Genomic DNA, 21,728 nt, shown 5'->3' on the forward strand with positions numbered 1-21,728 from the left:
AAAGAAAGACTTTATTTACAGATGTGTACAATAAGAGCTTATATGGGTGCTAGCAGAGTGGAGTGTCTGAGTACGTGCGACAAGTGTGTCTGTGTTTCCTTTGTAAGTACAACAATGGTGCGTGCAGCTAGTGTTAGTGTCTATGTGTTCGTGTGTGTTATAAGAATGAACATAAAGAACAAGATAGAAAACAAATAGAAATGTCCAGACATAAGTTGGAGATAAATACCAGTTCGTACAGGTACACAATAGCAGTTCGTTCTGTGTCAATGAAGTTGAGGAAAAGAGGAGAGCAGTTACTACGCATGTAGAAGTTGGGGTTTCGATCCATTTGCCAGGTGACATTGGTACAGATCTCGTAGGTAGTGCTGGACTGTTAACCTTGGTGAATATACACTAACAGCGTGTAAGCTAAATTTGAGCGAGTTGCTGTGTACGTATCGGCGTTGCTGGAGACGACGTGAAGTTGAAGGGCGACGATAAGCTAAGGCGTCGGTGGTGATGACGGCGTCAAAGTGAAGTCGACGATGGTGATGGTGACGGCAGAGAAGGGCGACAGTAGAGAAAGGTCCTGAGTTGCTGTATCTTGGTGTCGTCGCTGGCTATTGCAGGAACATGACTGGGTCGCTGGAACTGGCTGGTCTGGCATGGTCAATGGTCAGAGACTAAAGACGTCGATTCACTGGATCGCTAGGTTTTTATAACATTCTAAAGGCTCCAGAAGAAAACCCAAAAGACTGTGTCACATGATCTTATTGGAAGGTTCTGATTGGTTAGTTTATGCATTGGCGCAAAATAAGTTGAGAGACAAACTACGCCAATGCCAACCAATCAGAGTAGTGGTCACAACAGGATCCAAATAGCGGCCAAAAGTCAACTGTTATCTGCTATGACATTATTTGTACGATCTCTCTCAAACAGTAAGGATATCACCGAGCTACGCTACAGGGGGAAATCTGCCCTATTTTTCAAATCCTGGCAGCCACAGTGTATCTGGAAGCAGGATAATAGTCTAATTCTACACTTTATCACATTCAAAAATATAAACACGGTTTTAAGCACAACACACACAGAGTGAAAAAGATACATTAACTTTCACCAGCACACCAGGGTCGGCACTGCGTGAACCACAGTGCTCTCTCTCTCTCTCTCTCTCTCTCTCTCTCTCTCTCTCTCTCTCTCTCTCTCTCTCTCTCTTTCTCTCTCTCTCTCTCTCCCTAGTGTGCAGCTTCCTATCTCGGACATGTGAGTATGCACACTACAGCCAAACACTGCATCGCTGGAACTGTGAAATGCACAGTTCTATACAAGGATTTTTGTATCTGTTTCCTAAACTAGGGGATAGCTTCTGACATTAAGCTTAAGGATTATATAATGTACAAGTGTAAAGAAAGGATTAAAGAAAAAAGGACACATTATGTTGAATGATATCGATAATATTGAGTGGAAATAGGGGATGCTGCAGTTCCGCAGTGCCTATACATGAGCTGCCACTGCTAATGTCAATTAGCTTGCGGTCTGAGCTTGAGGGAAGCCATTCTTCCTTGGACAAGAAATCTGGGACATTAATGCTAAGCCACCTCTAAGTCCTGTTGGCAGTGTAGGCAGGTGCTCCATCATGCTGGAAGAGAAAGAGGTCACCTATGAACAATTCTTGGCTCAGATGTTTCATCACAGGTCCAAGAATGAGTTCTTCATAGATTGCAGCCCTAATTTTGACTCCTTCGTGAACAAAAACAAGAGGAGTTTTCCCCGCTGAAGACACTCCAGTCCAAACCATCACAGATAAGGGGTTTTGAGTGCGGTGGATATTCCTGACATCCTCTGGACATAACTGAGAATTTTCTGCAAAGACCCTATCGGTTTGGCTGTTGTAAGCTTCTTCAACAGTGAACAAACTCTTGTCTGTGAAGAGCACATTGTCCAAGCTGTGAGTATCAAGCTGCTCAAGCAATACACAACTTCTTGTGAGTCTCTTTCCCTTTCAAGCAGTTGATAGGCTATGAACATTCCAGTGTTTCAATGAAGCAAGTTCCAAATTGCTTTTGACGACTCTCCTCAAAGATTCTTTTGAAACACCCAGTTCAGCAGCCATCTTTCTCATAGAACACCTTGGATTTCTGTGAACTCTCGAACTGATGATTTTCTGAGCCTGGAAGTCCTAACTGACCTGGGGTGTCCTGCTCTCACTCAATCTTGAACTCTAGTGTTTTTGAATCAATTGATAGTTTGATAGATGAACATTTTCTTTGTTTTCAGGCTATTGAGAAGATTCAAAATTTCTGATGGCAACTTGCCAACTTGATGTAGCTCAACTACAGCAGATCGTTCACTTTCTATTCAAATTTTGGACAAAAATATATCTCTGAAAGAAGACAAAACATCTTTAAAACGATATAAAATAATAATAAAATTGCCACTTTTTTATGTTAAACTAAGAACTTCAATATATGTAACAACTTTTGGGTCACCCTGTATATTGAGACTGATGGGCCAAAAGAATATCAGTGGAACTTTAAAGTTTAAACAGCTACAAAGTTAAAACACAACCACTCAGATATTGTTGTGTGAGATCTCATGGAGAAGATATGCACTGTTGTGGGAATCAGCTGCCCTCTGGACACCAATGTGGTTTGTAAAATACAAGAGAAAGAGGACATTTATGGACTATTATCACGCAAGATATACTTTTAGCTTCATACTTACTATTATTGGGGCAGCAGAATACATACCAACCCACCTGGGGCAATGTATGGCTGAACTTGAGATTTTGTGGAGATTAATTCATACTCTACAAATGATCACGATATCAAGGGCTATAAAAACTTGTTTGACCTCCTTAAGATTTAAACGATAATGATTAAGACAAGATGTTTTCCTTCACAACCTTACTACCAAATAGTTGGCTATTTAAAAATTTACTTGGCATTAAAAAGAGAAAGAGAAGAACATGCATACATACATATGAAACACAGATGGTTCTTCGTTTTTCAAACCTTAGCTTAAATGTTTTTGCTAACTTCTTTCCTTTGTTCTGACGAAATGCACCTCAGACATTTACAAGTCATCTGTTAACTTCTTGGCTAATGGTCTACCTTTTGTTACTCGTGACTGTCAACGACTTAACACATCTTTCATTCTCTGTATTCGATACCCCAGAAAGGTATATTTTTTTTACTCTTTCTTCTTTGCTTTCTTCCTTCGGCAACATAGCTGTAACTTACAAATGATCACAGCAACTTACACAGAACTTCTACTAATCTTTATACAACAATTGAAGCACTTGTTCCACATCGTGATGGTAAATAAAGGCCATTTTAACTGTTATTTCTCATCGTTTATACCAATCAGCAATGTATCTATAACACAGCATCCATTACATTTCTGGTAATCTCCGATACTTCTAACCAATATACAAAACCATTACACATACATACATTCATGTATGCATGCATACATTCATACATATATAATTACATACATACATACATACATACATACATACATACATACATACATACATACATTCATACATACATACATACATACACACACACACATACATGCATACATACATACATACATACATACATACATACATACATACATACATACATACATACATGCATAGTATGTTTGCATGTATGTATGTATGTATGTATGTATGTATGTATGTATGTGATGTCACTTGAGAGCATTACTGGTATACCTAGTTATCTGATTCGGTTATTGGCAACAAAATTGGCAACCCCGTCAAGCTTACTTGGTAAGGAGCATGGTTTTGAACATCAAAAGACTATGAATTCAGACAAGTCAATTGCTATTCAATAATGTGGTGTGCTAGGAGATAGAAGTACTTGTGATGACGAATGAGCATGCCAGAAGTCTATCTTGGAGTGAAGGCTCTCTAGAACATGTGTCTAAGAGAAAAATATTCTGATGATCTTTCAGCTTCTGATTGTTTCAATCATTGCTGGGCTACTGGGAAGGAACTGTACTGTCTAAAAAAATTAAGTGCAGTTTTTTTAACACTTCAATCACTATAATCAATTTCATGTACTGAAACTTCATGGAAAACACTATGGTTCTCTCACTAAGTCCCGTGATAACCAACTAGCAGTATGTAATTGGAAACCTACATGATATAGGCAACTAGGGATATTGGTTGTTTATTGTATGTGTGTGTGTGTGTGTGTGCATACCCTGCATGTATGTATGCGTGTTCTTTTTCTTTTTTTTTTTGATTTTAGAATAAGTTTTGACTGGCCACCTATTTGGTAGTGGGGTTGTGAACGAAAACATCTTTTAATTATCATCCTTTAAATCTTAAGAAGGTATCGCATATTTTTATAGTCCCAGATATCATGATTAATTGTATCATATGAATTAAGGATTTGCATTCTCCATACAAAGATTCCAAGTTCATCTATACTTTGCTTCAGATGGATTGGTATGTATCCTGTTGTTCTGATCATAATATGTATAAAGCTGAAGTGTATCTTGGGTATTGGATTTTTGAATTCCTTATCAATAGTCCATAGATGTCCACTTTCTCTTGTATTTTACTTGCCACATTTGTGCCCAAAGGACAGCTAATTTCGAAAACAGCATATTTTTTCTTTGTCATCTCACACAATAATATCTGGATGGTTGTGTTTTAACTTAGTGGGTGTTTTAATTTTTGTATTTATGTATGTATGCATGTATGCAGGTAGGTAGGTGGGAATATATGCTTATATGTATTACAAGTTGGCAACACTAAGTAGTGATGTGTATAAATACAAGGTTATTACCAATTTAAATATGCTTGGGGCCTCTTTGAACCTGTAAGAAAGCCACCTACTGTGTTTTGTCATGGAGAAAATTTCTAAATGTGTCAGATGCCTTTGGTTTAATGCCGATACAAGATTTCTTCTGACTGCTCTACATTCTGATTAATCTCTTTAAGCCTGACTCCAGATATTTTTTCCAGAATGATGCTTTATCTTCACAAGAATGAGGCTCTGTGACATTTATTCAGTGTCCCTGCATGTCTCTGTAAACTGTTGATTAGTTTCAATTTAGATTGCTTGTTAATTATTTTGTCTTTCAGTTGCTCCCTTCTGAAGGCAGAGTTTTTGTTAACAACTCTTAGCTTCTCTTTGAGGGTGATTAATTTGTATACAAGGGTTCTCTTTATTTTTTCTGTGCATTGTTTTTATTTTATTATTCATTCTTTGCTTGATGTAAGAGCAGTTATTTGTTTGCATGTGATAAGCAATGCCTCATAACTGATAGTTCTCCATAAATTAACTATCCTGTTTCTCTTTTCCTAAATTCATTATGGTATTTTTCTATTGTTCTGCTTTTCTTTAATTTTTCAGGATACATTTATGTTAACGTCCGCTGGGCAGCTAATTTCCACAATTGTACACAGTTTCTCTTCTCTATCCCAAATCATTGTATCAGGCCTGTTGTGCTTACATTTTCTTTAATTTTTTTCTTTAATTTTTCTTTAATTTTTCAGGAAAGGTGCAGCTGTGTAGCTGTTGAGTGGGCATGTAAACAAACATTAATTCCCCAAAATAGGATAGAGTATTTTTGCATTGCAAATATTCTTCCTTGATTTTGTTAAGCACCATGAGAATCAGGACTTTTTTTGTAATTTATGTTAGATGAGGGTTTTTTTCTGAAGTTGGAGTTTTAAAAAGAAAATAATCTTCTCTTGAAAAATATACTGAGATAACACTTCCAAGTATTTATATTTCTTACTCTTCCAGCACAGTATATTAGGTTTTTTGACAGTATAGAGAACAGGAATTTTGGGCAAATGACAGCATATTGACCATAGAATGGTTAACCTGATAGTTAGATAGCATAGTAGTAGAGGCCTGGTTTGTTACTGAATGTATGCCTGATATAAGAGAACATTCACATGGTGTAATCTGTGCAATGTTCACATGTTCAGGAATAAAGTTACATTGAATATTTTCCAGGAAGAAAAATTGCTATAATCACATGCCTGTTTGCACTAAAATGTTCATTGCAGGCATAGTTATTCTGTTGTAAAATAATTTAGTTCTGTATGAAATTCTTTTCAGTATGATTTCATTATTTTCTTGAAAAAGTGAAAAAAAGGTTTTATCTTGCCATACTATTTGGTTGGAAAGAAAATCTTGTCACATTTCAAGATGGGAAAGAAATAAATGCTTCATTGATATATTTTGCCAAAATAATATTTAACCTCATTATTGATAATGTAGCCCCATCTATTTGGCAAAGTGTTGGTTTTCTTGGGCCCACAGGTTTCAAAGCAAAGAAACATCCAATATCATTTTTGATCCCTTCACTATTAATAAAACATTCTTCATCTAAATACTGTTACAATAATTTGAAAAGATGATAGTCAGATGGAATAAGGTCAGCAACGGTATTCTCAACATCAGCAAATGGGTATTTTTATTTGTATGTATGTATGTATGTATGTATGTATGTATGTATGTGTGTATGTATGTATGTATGTTGGCTGAACTGTCGATGCACAGACCCAAGTATGTGCGTCTATTGACATAAGAATCTCACATGGAGAATTTCTGGAATGTCATACAAATCTTCACTGTGTCAATATTGTGAAAAGAATCTGCGTTAGTTTCTTTTGTTCTTTTTCCGTGAAACCAAGTGTTTCTAGTTTTTTGCTTAAATTTGTTGGTACATAACCTAATGTATCTATGATGATACGTACAAATGAGAATTCATAGTCAGGATACAAGAGCTGTAAGTTCCACGTTAATTCATTATTAATGCTCTCTTTTTTCCCTGGACTTTTTATTGTACATTCACATCTGCTGGGCAGCTGACCTTTACAACAACATATAACTTTTGTTCCCAGCCCCATTGAACAATATAAGGTCTGTTGTTTGCACCGAACTGATGTTTTTGATTGGGGAGTTCCACCAAAATTCCTTGTTTTTAAAGGTGTGGATACCTGCTGGTTCTGACATGCCTTTGAGGTATATGTCAGGGCAGTCCTTCCTACAAATAGCATTGTAAATAGTCTTTGTAACTATATCATGCCTCAGGGGCAGATTGTATCTCGTAGCCATTTTGGGGCAACTGCTGATGATGTGGGCGATATCTCACATTGGCATAGCAGAGACGACATTTTTTTTATCACAACGTGTAAGTTTGTATGGTATCTTTGCCCCTTTTGTTTATCAGGAATTTAGTAGATATCCCCTGTTCCTAGATAGCGAAGGTATATCCTTCTAGGTGGGATGTAATGTATCTATTGCAGGACCAGAAGTTACTCTTCCTGTCAATGCTGTTGTTACCCTCTAGCTTACGGGATACGTGCCCATACGTCTTATGTATGTAAGTATGTATGTATGTATGTATGTATGTATGTATGTATGTATGTATGTATGTATGTATGTATGTATGTATGTATGTGCATACATGCATTAAAGGCCTGTGAAATGTGGGAGGTAACTGGGAGAGCAATGTTTGTCATCACCATGGATGGAGGAAACAGGTAAAGAAGGGAGTCAATAGCTTTGAAAGAGTATGTAATCTCCATGAAGAATTTAAGTGTGCTGCTCAAAAACGCACTGCTAGTGTAATGAATGGGGAAGGCTGGATTTGCAATGTTTGCAGTTGTGTATGTTTATCAAGAGCTGCAAGTGTAAAGTATAAGGTAGTCCTGAGTGCACAATTTTCTTAAAGGTCAATAATAGTTGTCTTCAGTCACAAGTGGATGGCCATCACATGCATACATACAGACCAGTGGTGAAGAGTGACTAGGAAACTAATCACACACTGAGGTTGGGGAGGGGAATTTCTGAGTGTTTCACCTTCCATGTTTTCCATGAAAAGTGTAGTATCATATGCTTTGAAATATAGGAAGTCTGTAAATGAAAATAATTTCCCCCATACGATGCTCCATTTTGAAGTAGTAAGACATGAGAAACATATGTACAAGTATCAGGTCATCCCATAAGTTCTGTCCATATTTTAGTCACTCTTGCTTGACATACATAGCTTAAAACTTATGTATGCCACACTACATATAACAGAAGCCAGGCTATTTTTCTAGTTGAACATCACATATTGTTACCTAACCGGCCTGATTTCAATCTCCTCTATGTTTTTACTTCTTATAATTAAGTGTGCTAGTTCATGTAATATTGTGCATATGTTAGAAATCATCATTAGTGTAGGTAAGTTTAGCCACCAGTCCAGGTTCCACTGCTTCTCAGGCTGAGAAAATCTGTCAAGATATTGGTCACTTTCTGACAGGTTTATAGTCAAGCCTGTTGTAGCGGAGATTTCTGACATTCTTGGCTTCTGAACTATATCCCTGCTCACCACTATCAGGGTGAAGATGGCTATTCACATGTACAAATCCCATGACACAGAGCAGCTGTTTCAGTGCATCACCCTTGCCATCCTCCAGGGCATTGCCATTTCCATTTTGTCTGTGGAGACCTTGAGGTATGCTTTTGGTATACAGCAGTAGCCAGTATTTATTCTCCTATCTGTAATTTTCTGCAGTATTATAATGCCTATTTGTTGATTGATGTAAATTGTTTATGTGCCATGAATTTGGTATTATGTAAATACATCAGTCCTATTTTTGAAATACTTTTCTCATGGCACATCAATGTTTATATAACAAATAACAAACGCAAAATTTGAAAGTGTGCATGTGTATAAGTGTTAAAAGAGGTTTTCTTTGAATACTTCTTTCCATTAAAAATTAAAACCTTACCTCTTTTGTGAAATGGTATTTTACTTCAGAATATGTGTTACAAGGTATCTGACACATCCAGATCTAAATGTACTGACTATTTACATTATAAATAAGGCTTAACAATTAATGAAGATTTATCATTTAAAAAATTTTGTGGGGTTTTTTTGTGAGTTTTTCTTTAAATTTTCTTTCTGATGTGCCTTCAAGTTTGTTTTTAGATGAGCCAATTTGGAAGAATTATTAGAGCAACCATTTTCAAAGTTAGATGTCCTTTCTAATGCGAATGTTTGGACTAATGACAGCATTTTATAGGGATGTAGTAGCTGAGTGGTTAGGGATGAATAGGGTTAACAAACCAAAGCAACAAACAGATATATCTATCACTCCAACATTGAGTGGTCAGTAACTGAGAAAGTAAATTTATTTGTACACTAAATAAGTAAATAAATAAATAAATAAAGTTTTCATAAGAGTATGAGGGGAAAGTAAACTGGTTGAGGTAGAAGTTAATCTAGTGATGGTGGTGGTGGTGGTGGTGGTGATGATGAGGATGATGATGATGATGATGATGAGGAGGAGGAGGAGATAAATACTCTAAACAATTCGTCTTTATGACATTGTAGATATTCTTAGTAGTGGAACATGAGATTTATCCGGGAACTAGCAAATTCCCGTTAACATATGTTCAAATTCATTGTTCTTGAAGTTATGACAATTGTTAAGAGAGAATTTATGATGTTTTTAATTGATCTACTTAAATCAAGGTCACCATGTGGAAATTCCAACAACACACTCTACTCATAATCTCAATCTTCTATTACACATAAAAAGTTATTCTTAAAATAGTTATCATAATGACTAAAAGTTAAGGATTGGCTTTCAGATAATTTGTATTTATTAACATCCTACAGAGTGTATAGGGAAATTCAGAATCAGATATCTATTTTCTATTACTACCAAGTCATATGAGGAAGGAGAAAATTGTTTGTTTTTCTTTTTTTTTTTATGTGTCTAAATGCTAAAGTTTGGGGAATGAAAATAGAATAAAATAATAAACTATTTTATAACTATCAGCTACAATATTTCCTAGATAACTTAATTGAAACAATGACACAAAATGAGAAATTTATAACTTCTTTTATAAAATTTCACTGTGAGAATTAAGTACCACATTAAAGTCACTGTTTGTGCATTTGTATGCATGCCCCTGTGAGTGCACATTTATAATGTATGTAAGGTGGAAAGTATGGACAAGTGGTTATGAAGTTCCATTCCAAATCATGAGATCCCAGATTCAATGCTACTGTATGGAATCTTGAGCATGTGCCATATTTTTGAGAGTGAAACTGGGTAGACAGAAGCTGTGTGGAAGCTCATAAGTAATTTTTAAAAAATCAGCCTTGTCACTCTCTGCAGTGTTCTGATTTTGCCTGAAGATTATACTAAGAATGTGTATATATGTATATATGTATGTATAGATGTATGGGGTTGGCAACTAAGTTCCCGCGTTTTTTTTTAATTTTGAAGTTTATTGTGTTTTTAAATTTTGGAATCTATTTTTTTGAGAATTCTATTTTTGAATCATGTTGGAATCTATTTTGTTTTGTTTGGGTTTTTTTCTAGTTAATTTTAGTTAACTTTTGTTTATTTTCAGATCATTAAAATGGAATGTCAAGTTAAGAAAAACAAGCATTTTCAACATCTCCTTCTTTTTGCTTTTAATCAAGGTTCTAAGGCTGCAAAAGCTGCTTGTGATATTTCTGCTGTGTATGGAGAGAGTGCCATAGCTGAAAGAACCGCTTGTGATTGGTATGTCAAGTTCAAAAATGGAAATTTTGACCTCAAAGAGACACCTTGTTCTGGCTGACCAGTTGAGTTCGATGAAGAGCAATTAAACCAACTTTTACACGAAAATTCTTGTCAAACGACAAGGGAACTAGCAGAGAAAATGGAATGCTCCCACACTGCTATAGAGAAGCATCTTCACTCGATGGGAAAGGTTCAGAAGTATGGAGCATGGGTTCTGCATGCTTTAAGTGACAACAACAAAAACCAACGAGCCACAATCTCCGCTGGTTTGTTTGCTCATCACCACTCAACTCATGGACACAAGTAACAATTTCTTTACTGAATCGTTACTGGCAACGAAAAATGGTGCCTGTACATCATATGAAGGAGTGTAAAGAATGGCTTAGCCCCAGTAAACAAGTGACACCGCGCGTGAGACAAGATCTTCATCCACATCAAACAATGTTTTGCGTATGGTGGAACTGGGAAGGGATTATCCATTATGAATTGCTTGAACAGAACCAAACAGTCAACATAGAACTCTATGTTCAACAGATGGAATGACTCAATGCAGCTATTCAAGAGAAAATACCTAATCGGCAGCATAAAATTCTTCTGCTGCATGACAACGCCCACCCTCATATTGCCAATATGACCAAGGAAGCCATTCAAACTCATGGCTGGAAAGTGCTGCCATACCCACTGTACTCTCCAGATTTGGCACCAATGGATTTCCACCTCTTTCGTTCTCTTTCAAATGCTATGCATGGAGTTTTGTTTAATACTGATGCAGAATTGAGAGCTTGGTTGGATTAATGTTTCAAGTCTAAATCGTGTGATTTCTACCAACGGGGTATTGAAAATCTTGTTAAACGTTGGGAAGAAGTTGTAAGCAACAAGGGTGAATACATTATTGATTAATTAGCTGTTATTTTTTATTAAAGTTTTTTAAAAATTTTAATTTTAAAAATGGCAGGGACTTAGCTGCCAACTGAATATATATATATATATATATATATATATATATATAAATGGATGAGTGTATTTTTCCCTTGTTAAGGATAGGAATAAATGTAACAGTACTGGGCTCAGTAAATTTATTTGGGATCTAAAAGACCACAATGAACAATTTAATTTTAAATGGTTGATTCTTTCGATTTCGATACCTTATGACAAAGGCAAGGAATTCTGTCTTCTCTGTAATTCTGAACTATTTTTCATTATTTTTTCTAAAAATCCCCTAGTAAACACGGTTATAGCGCGTGCATACTGTTATAAACATTGGCAAAAATACACCTTTAGTTCATATAAGTAATCTCTATCATTATATATAATTTAAACATTAATTTTCTTTTATATTTAACATTCACTAAAAATATCCCTCCTCTTTCTATAGGCTACTTCTGATATTATATCATATAACGTTTTTTTCAAACAATATTAATAGAATTCAGTAAATCACTACACATATCCATCATTTTCTGTTAAAATGTCTTATTGACGAGTTTCGTTTTTTCACTTCCCTGAAGAGAAGATTGCATTGTTTTATACCATTTATTCTTTTGAATAATATCAGTGAAATCTTCGAAGCATATGTCAAAAGTAAAAGTATTTGATTTATACCTGCATTAAACTCCATTTATTTATTTATACATATATATATATATATGGAAATTTTAGTTAAGATACCCGTGCTGGTGACATGTTAAAAGCACCGTCTGAATGTGGCAGATGCCAGCGCCGCCTGACTGGTGTCCGTGTCGGTGACACGTAAAAGCACCAACCGATCATAGCCGTTTGCCAGCCTCCTCTGGCCCCTGTGCCGGTGGCATGTAAAAAGCACCCACTACACTCACAGAGTGGTTGGCATTAGGAAGGGCATCCAGCTGTAGAAACACTGCCAGATCAGACTGGTGCCTGGTGCAGCCTCCTGGCTTCCCAGACCCAAGTCGAACCATCCAACTCATGTGAGCATGGAAAACGGACGTTAAACGATGATGATGATGATATATATATACATACAGATATATATATAAGCAAAAATTTAGATTCAGATAAATATGGTATTTAAGTTGAGGCACTAGAATTTAGTACGGTATTATCCATACAATTTCAAAGTAAGATGATTAAAATCAAAATAAGCAACAAGGATATCCAGAGGTAATGCAGTACAATCGTTTTGTGCAACTCCATTTAATTGAACAATGCAATCATTACATCAATTTAAAATGCAGAGCAATCTTCAGCTGCACAAGGACATAGAATTTAATTAAATTAGAACAGATGGATACATTAGTATAATTATACCTAAAATCTCCAAGAAGTTAAAAAGATAGACAAAGAACATGCTGTTTTAGTCCAGCATAGAAGTAAGTGAATTTTCAAGAAGATATATGTTGTTACAGACTCTGCCTGTCACTGATTTTTTGTTTTTATGGGGTCAGTTTTAATTTATAGACTAGTTTATCAAATCCCTTGTATATCTAAGGCTGACAGAACAGAAGGCAGTAACCCACATTTTTATCACAATAGAGGGAGGAAAACTAATTTGCAAAGAAATAGTTTAATATTTATTTACTTATTTCTTATCTAAATACTAACTTATTATATGGTTTCTATGGAGATTGAGCAATTGGATTTAACTGGTATTTAATAAGGGAGCAATTGAGGTTAAAGAACATGTCAACTATATACTGATTTAATTATATTGGACTATCTTAAGTTGTCGAGATACCGGTATTACGTTATATAAGCTGAGTACAAATTAATAGGGGTACAAGGATTAGATTTATTTAAAGCTACTATAAAATAATAATAATAATTTTATAGGTGTAAGCATGTACATATATATATATGTATATATGCATATATATATTATCTATAGTATTATATGTATATAACTCAGGTAACTTAATGCATACACATATAGATGCATATATATATATATATATATATATATATATATATATATATATATATATATATATATATATATATATATATATATATATATATAATATATATATATGGACAAATATTTTGTGTTTAACGTCCATACAGGTGTTTGCATAGATGCCTAGGGATATACATATATATATATAGCTACACATACACATACACACACACATATATATATATATATGTGTGTGTGTGTGCATTTCTATATATATACATATATGAACACATAGGTATATAGATTTATATATATATATAAATTTATATATATATATATATATATATACACATATTATACATACATGCATACATATTATACTTACATACATACATATATACGTACATACATACATACATATGAGTGTGTGTACAACAATTTACATACACCGTATCTGCATTTGCAAATGCTTTCACGTTATTTATCGTAATGCATTACCCCTGGACATCCTTGTTGCATATTTTGATTTTAATCATATATATATTTATATACATGTATGTATGTATGTATATATGTGTTTGTGTGTGTGTATACATATATAAACATGCAAAAGGGACATGAATGCCTGCAACATCAATATTACTAACTGGGAAGCAGTTGCCAGCAATCGTGGAGATTGGCAACGTACCGTAAAAGAGGGAACACAAAGGAGTGACATGGAGAGAGAGGAGAAATGGAAAGACAAGAAAAGACGTCAACAAGAAAGTATGACATTACAACCAGCCAGGCAAAGTCTTTGCTACATTCGCGGCACCTGCCAGAGGGAGTGTTTGTCCAGGATAGGACTACCCAGCCACAGCAGGAGGTGTATTAGGACATGAAATGTAAAAGCTGGACTAGATTATTTTATGCGCAACTCTATTGTCTCCCAAGACAAAAAGGATGCCAACAACAATATATATGGATTTCGTAGACAGGAACTGAAGCAAATCAATTGTATATATATGTATGTATATATGTAAGTGTATGTGTGTGTTTTTGTCTCTGTGTTTCACCCTCATCACTGCTTCACAACTGCTGTTCATTTATTTACATCCACATAACTCACTGGTTTCGCAAGAACAAACTAATAGAATAAGTACTAGGCTTATCAACATAAAAAAAGCACTAGGCTGCCTCTCATATTTTTGTTTGCCCACTCAGTTGTATCAATCAATTTATCTTTGTGTGTGTGTGTGTGTGTGTGTGTGTGTGTGAATATATCTATATCTATATCTATCTATCTATCTATCTATCTATCTATCTATCTATCTATCTATCTATCTATCTATCTACATATATATATATATATATATATATATATATATATATATATATATATATATATATATATATATATATATATATATATATGTAGGTCCCGGGTGAGTCGGGGTTAACCACAGTAAATAAGGTACTCAATACATAGCAGAGTAAATTAATTTATTTTATAGAAGGAGCTTCTACAGGACTAGAACTGTTTCATTCAAAAGAAATCATCAGGAAGCTGGGTAACAAGAATAGTTTTGGCATTTATACACTTAGGCAGGTTTAAGGGGGGGGGGACTTTTTGGGGTAGGCATGGCGCAAACTATCTTTCTTAGGGGAGTGGTCAAAGGAATCAGTGATAAAGTAGATAAAAGAATAAATAGAATAATAGAGTTTACATACACATACCCACATACATCCATATACACATGTACATATGCACCCATTTACATACATGTACGTACTCACCCATACCCATACTCATACATACACACAAATATCTACACACATATATATGTAAAATAAATAAATATAAAAGACGATATACACCTCCATACACACACGCTCACATATCCATGTATATGTATATATATATATATATATACATATATATATATACATATATATATATACACACATTCATACACACTCTTATATATACCTATATATATATACACACACATACATATACATAAATATATATTGTTTTTATTTGACCTCGACCAACCAAGCCGACATAGAGGTAGGTTTCTCCCAAGGGAGCTTGCTTAGCTGGCTTAAGAAACCATTTATTGCCCCTTTATTGCTACTTTCCTTTCTATCTTTCTGCCCACTGATACGAGCACAAACACTCACACACGCACACACTCACACGCACACTCATACACATACACAGACGCACGTGTTATATTCATACATACAAAAGTGTACCCTCTTTCACATAAACGTACACATAGCTATGTACACAGAAAACCACATATATAAATGTACTTCAGTACACATAAACACACAAGAACATCTGCCCACATATATAGACTCATATGCCTATATACAGACATTTGTGCATATAAACATACATACACATATATACACATCCATACGCCTTTAAGTACATATTAGCACACATGCACACATACACGTGTACATAAAAGCATACCTACATATATCTACCTACACTCATACATATACATACATGCATGCACATATATACGCATACGTACACGTACCTACAGATTCATATCTACACGCATACACATACATACATCTGCACACACACAGAAGACTAGTCCACATATATACACAAGTATATATATATATATATACACATGTATATACATATACAAATATATACATATATATACATATATATATATATATACATATATATATATATATACATATATACACACAGACGTATACATATACACGCACGTATATACCTACATATACATACACATATATACCTACACCAGTCATATACATACCTACATACACATACATCCATATATCTAAACGTATACATACATATATATATACACATACCAATACACATACACATATCTACGCACATACACGCACTCACATCTATCTACATATATAAAAAAAGAAACCCAATAAATCCATACTTATACACTCATACACATACATACATACATATACACATATATACCCATACATATATACACATATATACATACACACACATATATACACGCATGTATATATATATACATATATATATATATATATATATATATATATATATATATATATATATATATATATATATATACATATATATATATACATATATATATATATATATATATATATATATATACATATATATATATACATATATATATATATATATATATATATATATATATATATATATATATATCAACAATCAAGGAACGGCCATAATAGGCCATTCACCCACTAGAAATAACAGCCAAAGCTTCAACCGCAAATAACATCAATTCCGTAAACCAGGAGAAAATTAAAAAACATTTACCCTGTAATTTCTTATACGATGCACCGTTTCATCTACTGTTTAATGGTAAACTAACCTGATTAAATTAAATCAAGCCAATCTTCCATAGGCCCTTAGAATCAGGGCTATTTCTTACTGATGGAAGATTGGCTTGATTTAATTTAATCAGGTTAGTTTACCATTAAACAGTAGATGAAACGGTGCATCGTATAAGAAATTACAGGGTAAATGTTTTTTAATTTTCTCCTGGTTTACGGAATTGATGTTATTTGCGGTTGAAGCTTTGGCTGTTATTTCTAGTGGGTGAATGGCCTATTATGGCCGTTCCTTGATTGTTGATGTTGAACTTAAAAATGGTCTATGACTATTTAATTTTTTCCCACTAGGCCGCTGGTGGCAAAAAAATTCTACAAAATTTTTTGCCACCCTATATTGATTAATATATATATATATATATATATATATATATATATATATATATATATATATATATAACGGGAAGCTTTATGAAAATAAACAAAAGACGAAGGCAGGTGGAAAACAAACGAACAATTGTATTAGTATGGCGCTCAGGAAATATAAATAAAACAAGTCTTTAACGTTTCGAGCCTACGCTCTTCAACAGAAAGATACACATAGAGAGAAAAACACAGAAAGAAGGAGATAAAAAAAATGCGTGCAGTAGCTAACGAATCAACATGGCGATCTGATTTCGGCCAGAGGTCAAAGATCAAACATGAGACGCGAGAGCGAAATAGGGGGAGATAATAGGGTTGATAAAAGGGTTGAGGGACCAGCTAAAAGTGCGTGGGAGGGGTCTGGATGTGTGTATGTATAGGGTTGGTGTATGTATTAGTATGTATAAGGGTGTGTGTGTGTGTGTGTATGAGAGAGTATTAGTGCGTAAGATTGGTCTGGACGTGCGTATGTATGGGGTTGGTGTATGTATTAGTATGTATTAGTATGTATTAGTACGTATTGGTATGTATAGGTGTGTGTGTGTGTGTGAGAGAGTATAAGTGCGTATGCGGGGTCTGGACGTGTGTATGTATAGGGTTGGTGTAAGTATTAGTATGTACTGGTATGTATTAGTACGTATTAGTATGTATTAGTTGGTGTGTGTATTAGTATGGCACATCATATGTGATGTGATGTGTAAAGTCATGTGGTGTAGTGAGGAGAAGAGGGGGAGGGGGAGAAGAGGGGGGGAGAGAAGGCGAGGGGAAGAAGAGGGGGAGGAGAAGGGGGAAGAGGAGAGGAGGGGGAGAAGGAAGGGGAGGAGGGGGATGAAGGTGGAAAGAGGGAGAGGGGGAGAGAGGGAGTGAGGGAGCAGAGGGAAGGGGAAGAGGGAGGGAGAAAGAGGGAAGAAGGGAAGGGGAGTAGGGGTGAAAGGATGAAGGACTGAAGAAGTAGGAGTCGGGGGGAAAGGATAGGTGAGGAGGGGGGAGAGGGGGGTTAGATGAGGAGGGGGGAGAGTTGAGACCAAATGGCGTATAAGAGCGAAGAGAGAAGATTAATTCCTGTTCACGGCGCAAACGGGAATCCGGATGGCCTCTGTGTAAGGACAAACCGAACACAGATAGGTGTTGCAAGGAGTGACCGGTGGAGCGGAAATGGCGTGAGACCGGTGTGTCGTTCGCAAGGTGGATGTCACGAAGGTGTTCCGCGAACCGGTCAGCCAAGCGGCGTCCCGTTTGTCCGATGTACAAGGAATTGCAGAGAGAACAAGAGATGCAATAGATAATATTGCTGGAGGTGCAGGTGAAGGAGTGGATGATGGGATAGGGTCGATGGTGGGTGCTAGTGAGGCGGGTGGTGTTGGAGAGGTAAGGGCAAGTGCGGCAACGTGGGCGGGAGCAGGGGAACGAGCCGGGTTGGGAGGTAGGGTCAGGGAAGGAGCTATGGACCAAAAGGTCTCGAAGGTTGTGGGCTCGTTTGAAAGAGGGGAGGGGTCGGTTAGGGAAGAGGTGTGAAGTGGACGGGTCGGACTGGAGATGACGGAAAGCTCGAAGAATGGTGCGTTGGAGACGTAGGGTCGTGGGGTGGTAAGTGAGGGGAAAAGGGAGGCGGGAGACTACAGGGCGGGTTCGGGGAGAGAGAGCAGATATACGGTCCACGGACCGTGCTCTAGCAAGGGCGGTGTGGATAGTGGTGAGGGGGTATCCACGTAGGGTGAAGTGGTGAGCCATACGTTGAGACTGAGTCTCAAAGTCATGGTCGTCACTACAGAGCCTACGTAGACGGAGGAATTGGGAATAGGGGATGGAAAGCTTGGTGTGTTCTGGGTGGGAGGAAGAGAAGTTGAGGTATGAGTGTGAGTCTGTGTGTTTGTAGTGAATGGAGGTGGTAAGAGTGGAGTGAAGAATGCTAACCGAAATGTCGAGGAAGGAGACAGAGGTGTTGGAGATAGTGGAAGTGAAGTGGAGGGCTGGATGGAAAGATTGGACGAAAGAGAGGAAGGAATCTAGATGTTCGCGGGAGAGTGAGGTGGCACCGATAATGTCGTCAATATAACGACCATATAGTTCAGGAGTGGGACCAGTGAAATTAGAGAATATTTGGGCCTCAACATAGCCAACGAACAGGTTCGCATAGTTGGGGCCCATTCGCGTTCCCATGGCCACTCCCGAGACCTGATGGTAGAACTCGCCCGCGAACGAGAAGCAGTTCAGAGTAAGGACAAGTTCGGCCAGACGAATGAGTGTGGAGGTGTCAGGTACAGGGTTAGAGCGGAGGTCAAGAAAGTGTCGAAGGGCCTGCAGTCCTTCGTGGTGAGGGATAACAGTATAGAGGCTTTGGATGTCCATAGTAAAAAGGATTTTGGAGGAGCCGGGAGGAAAGGAGAAAGAGTTGAAAAGCCGGAGAGCATGGTTGGTATCGTGGATGTGGGAGGGAAGAGATGCCACTAGGGGGGCAAGGACACGGTCGAGGTATTTAGAGATGAGCTCCGTGGGGCAGTTACAGGCGGAGACGATGGGGCGGCCAGGGTTGTTGGGTTTGTGGATTTTGGGGAGGAAGTAAATGGTGGGGGTACGTGGGGTTCGCACAATTAGGTTGGATGCGGTGCGGGGGAGACGGGAGGACGAGATGAGGTCTTGGACAGTAGAGGATACCGTCTGTTGGTAGCTACGTGTGGGGTTAGAGGGCAGAGGGGAATAGAAGGAGGTGTCATTGAGTTGGCGGAAAGCCTCGGCCCTATAGAGGTCCGCGCGCCACACCACTACAGCTCCACCCTTGTCAGCCGGTTTGATGATAATGTCAGCGCGCCGTTGGAGGGAACGAAGAGCCAAGAGCTCAGCCGGGGAGATGTTGAGGCGGCGTTGGCGCCTGGAGAAGTTGAACTGCTCCAATGCACGCTGACAAGCGCCCGCGAAAAGATCCACTGCTAGGATCTGGCCAGGGGCAGGCGTCCACGGGGATGGTCGGCGGCCCAGGCCAGTGAAGCAGTCGTCCTCTTCGTTGGGTGTGGGTGGCGAGTCGTGGTAATGCGCACCCAACCGGACACGGCGCACAAAGCTGTGGACATCAACTCGCGTCTGGAATTCCTTACAGGATGGAGTGAGGGGGATGAAACGCAGACCCCTACCAAGGACATATATATATATATACACACCCTAATGGGAGCCTTAACTCCCAAATTTTAGTCATTTCTTTTATGATCCAAAACTAGGTCAAAAGTACTGAATGGATCTTTATGAAATTTGGAAATTATATTCTATGCATAAGGGCCATAACCCCCATGAGAATTCATATATTTTTGCTGTTGATGAAATTTTAACCATAGATATTAGACACAAATGAAGTAATATTTATAAAATTTCATCTTCTTACAAGTTAGAAAGACCCCTCTATGGGGACTTAACAACCAAAATTTTGTCACTTTATCTAAGCAAAAACGAATACAGTTGTACTTTTGGAAGCTGTAGGGTTACCCGAGCATAAAAGATGAGCAATATTTGTAATTCAATGGTACAACAGTGTAACAGTTTGCTTTGACATACACTTACATTGTGATTTCTGCAATGTGGTGCATAAATTGTCAAATAAATGAGAGGCTTCTTTGCCTCCACTGATTCAGTTGCAAAGTGTTGAGTAAAGTTATTTGATTGCAGATCTCCTTTCAGTCTTTTTATTATCACTTGGTCACACAGAGTCCCCAGATGGTAACATTGATTTCAAGGCCATCCCAGATGAGTGACTGGTTATTCAAAGACATTTTTAGATTGTAAATTTATTCTGTGCCTGTCACCTGGATGGTGAGGAATCCTACATTGGGAGCGGTAACGACTAGGGTAGGGTAGCTGACTGCTTATTGTGATCATTTGTCTTTTGGTTTCTTGTAGCTTTGCTCTCTTTTACAAACCCAGTGAACATATATTTCCTATTTCAAAGAAATTCAAACAATAGATATAAGACCCAAGTTAAAAAGATTCTCAACAATTCAACTTCTCTGGTTGATATTAAGATGCCCACCCCCAACAGGGACCTTAACTCTCACATTTTAGAGCTCCATGACCTTCATTTTTCAGGAGCAAAATCTTTTGAAAAGGTTCAATAAGACTGGAATTTTGGAATATGCGCATAAAAACCAGTAGTATGGGATCATGTGGCACGATTACAATTTTGTTTGGGTGTGTAAAGAGGGAAACAACCCTCATCTGCAATTTTGATGAAATTCGAAACATAGATATTCCAGTTCATAACAGAAAATATAACAGAAAAGTCTAATTCTTCAATTGCATGTAACACAGGTAACGCCAAGTATCTCTGCTAGTATACATATATATATACATGCATACATATACATATATATATTTATATTTATATTTATATATGTTTATATATACACATACACACAGAATGTGTGTGAGTCTGTGCATGTGTGTATGCATGTTTATGCATGTAATAGTTTCAGTATTAATAGGGGAAGTATATAATAGTAAAAGTATTAAAGTGAAAATATTATCTCACATTACAATATAGATGTTATTGTATCACTTTTGACACATAATACT

Source organism: Octopus sinensis, linkage group LG5, assembly GCF_006345805.1.
Source record: "Octopus sinensis linkage group LG5, ASM634580v1, whole genome shotgun sequence".
NCBI lineage: Eukaryota > Metazoa > Mollusca > Cephalopoda > Octopoda > Octopodidae > Octopus > Octopus sinensis.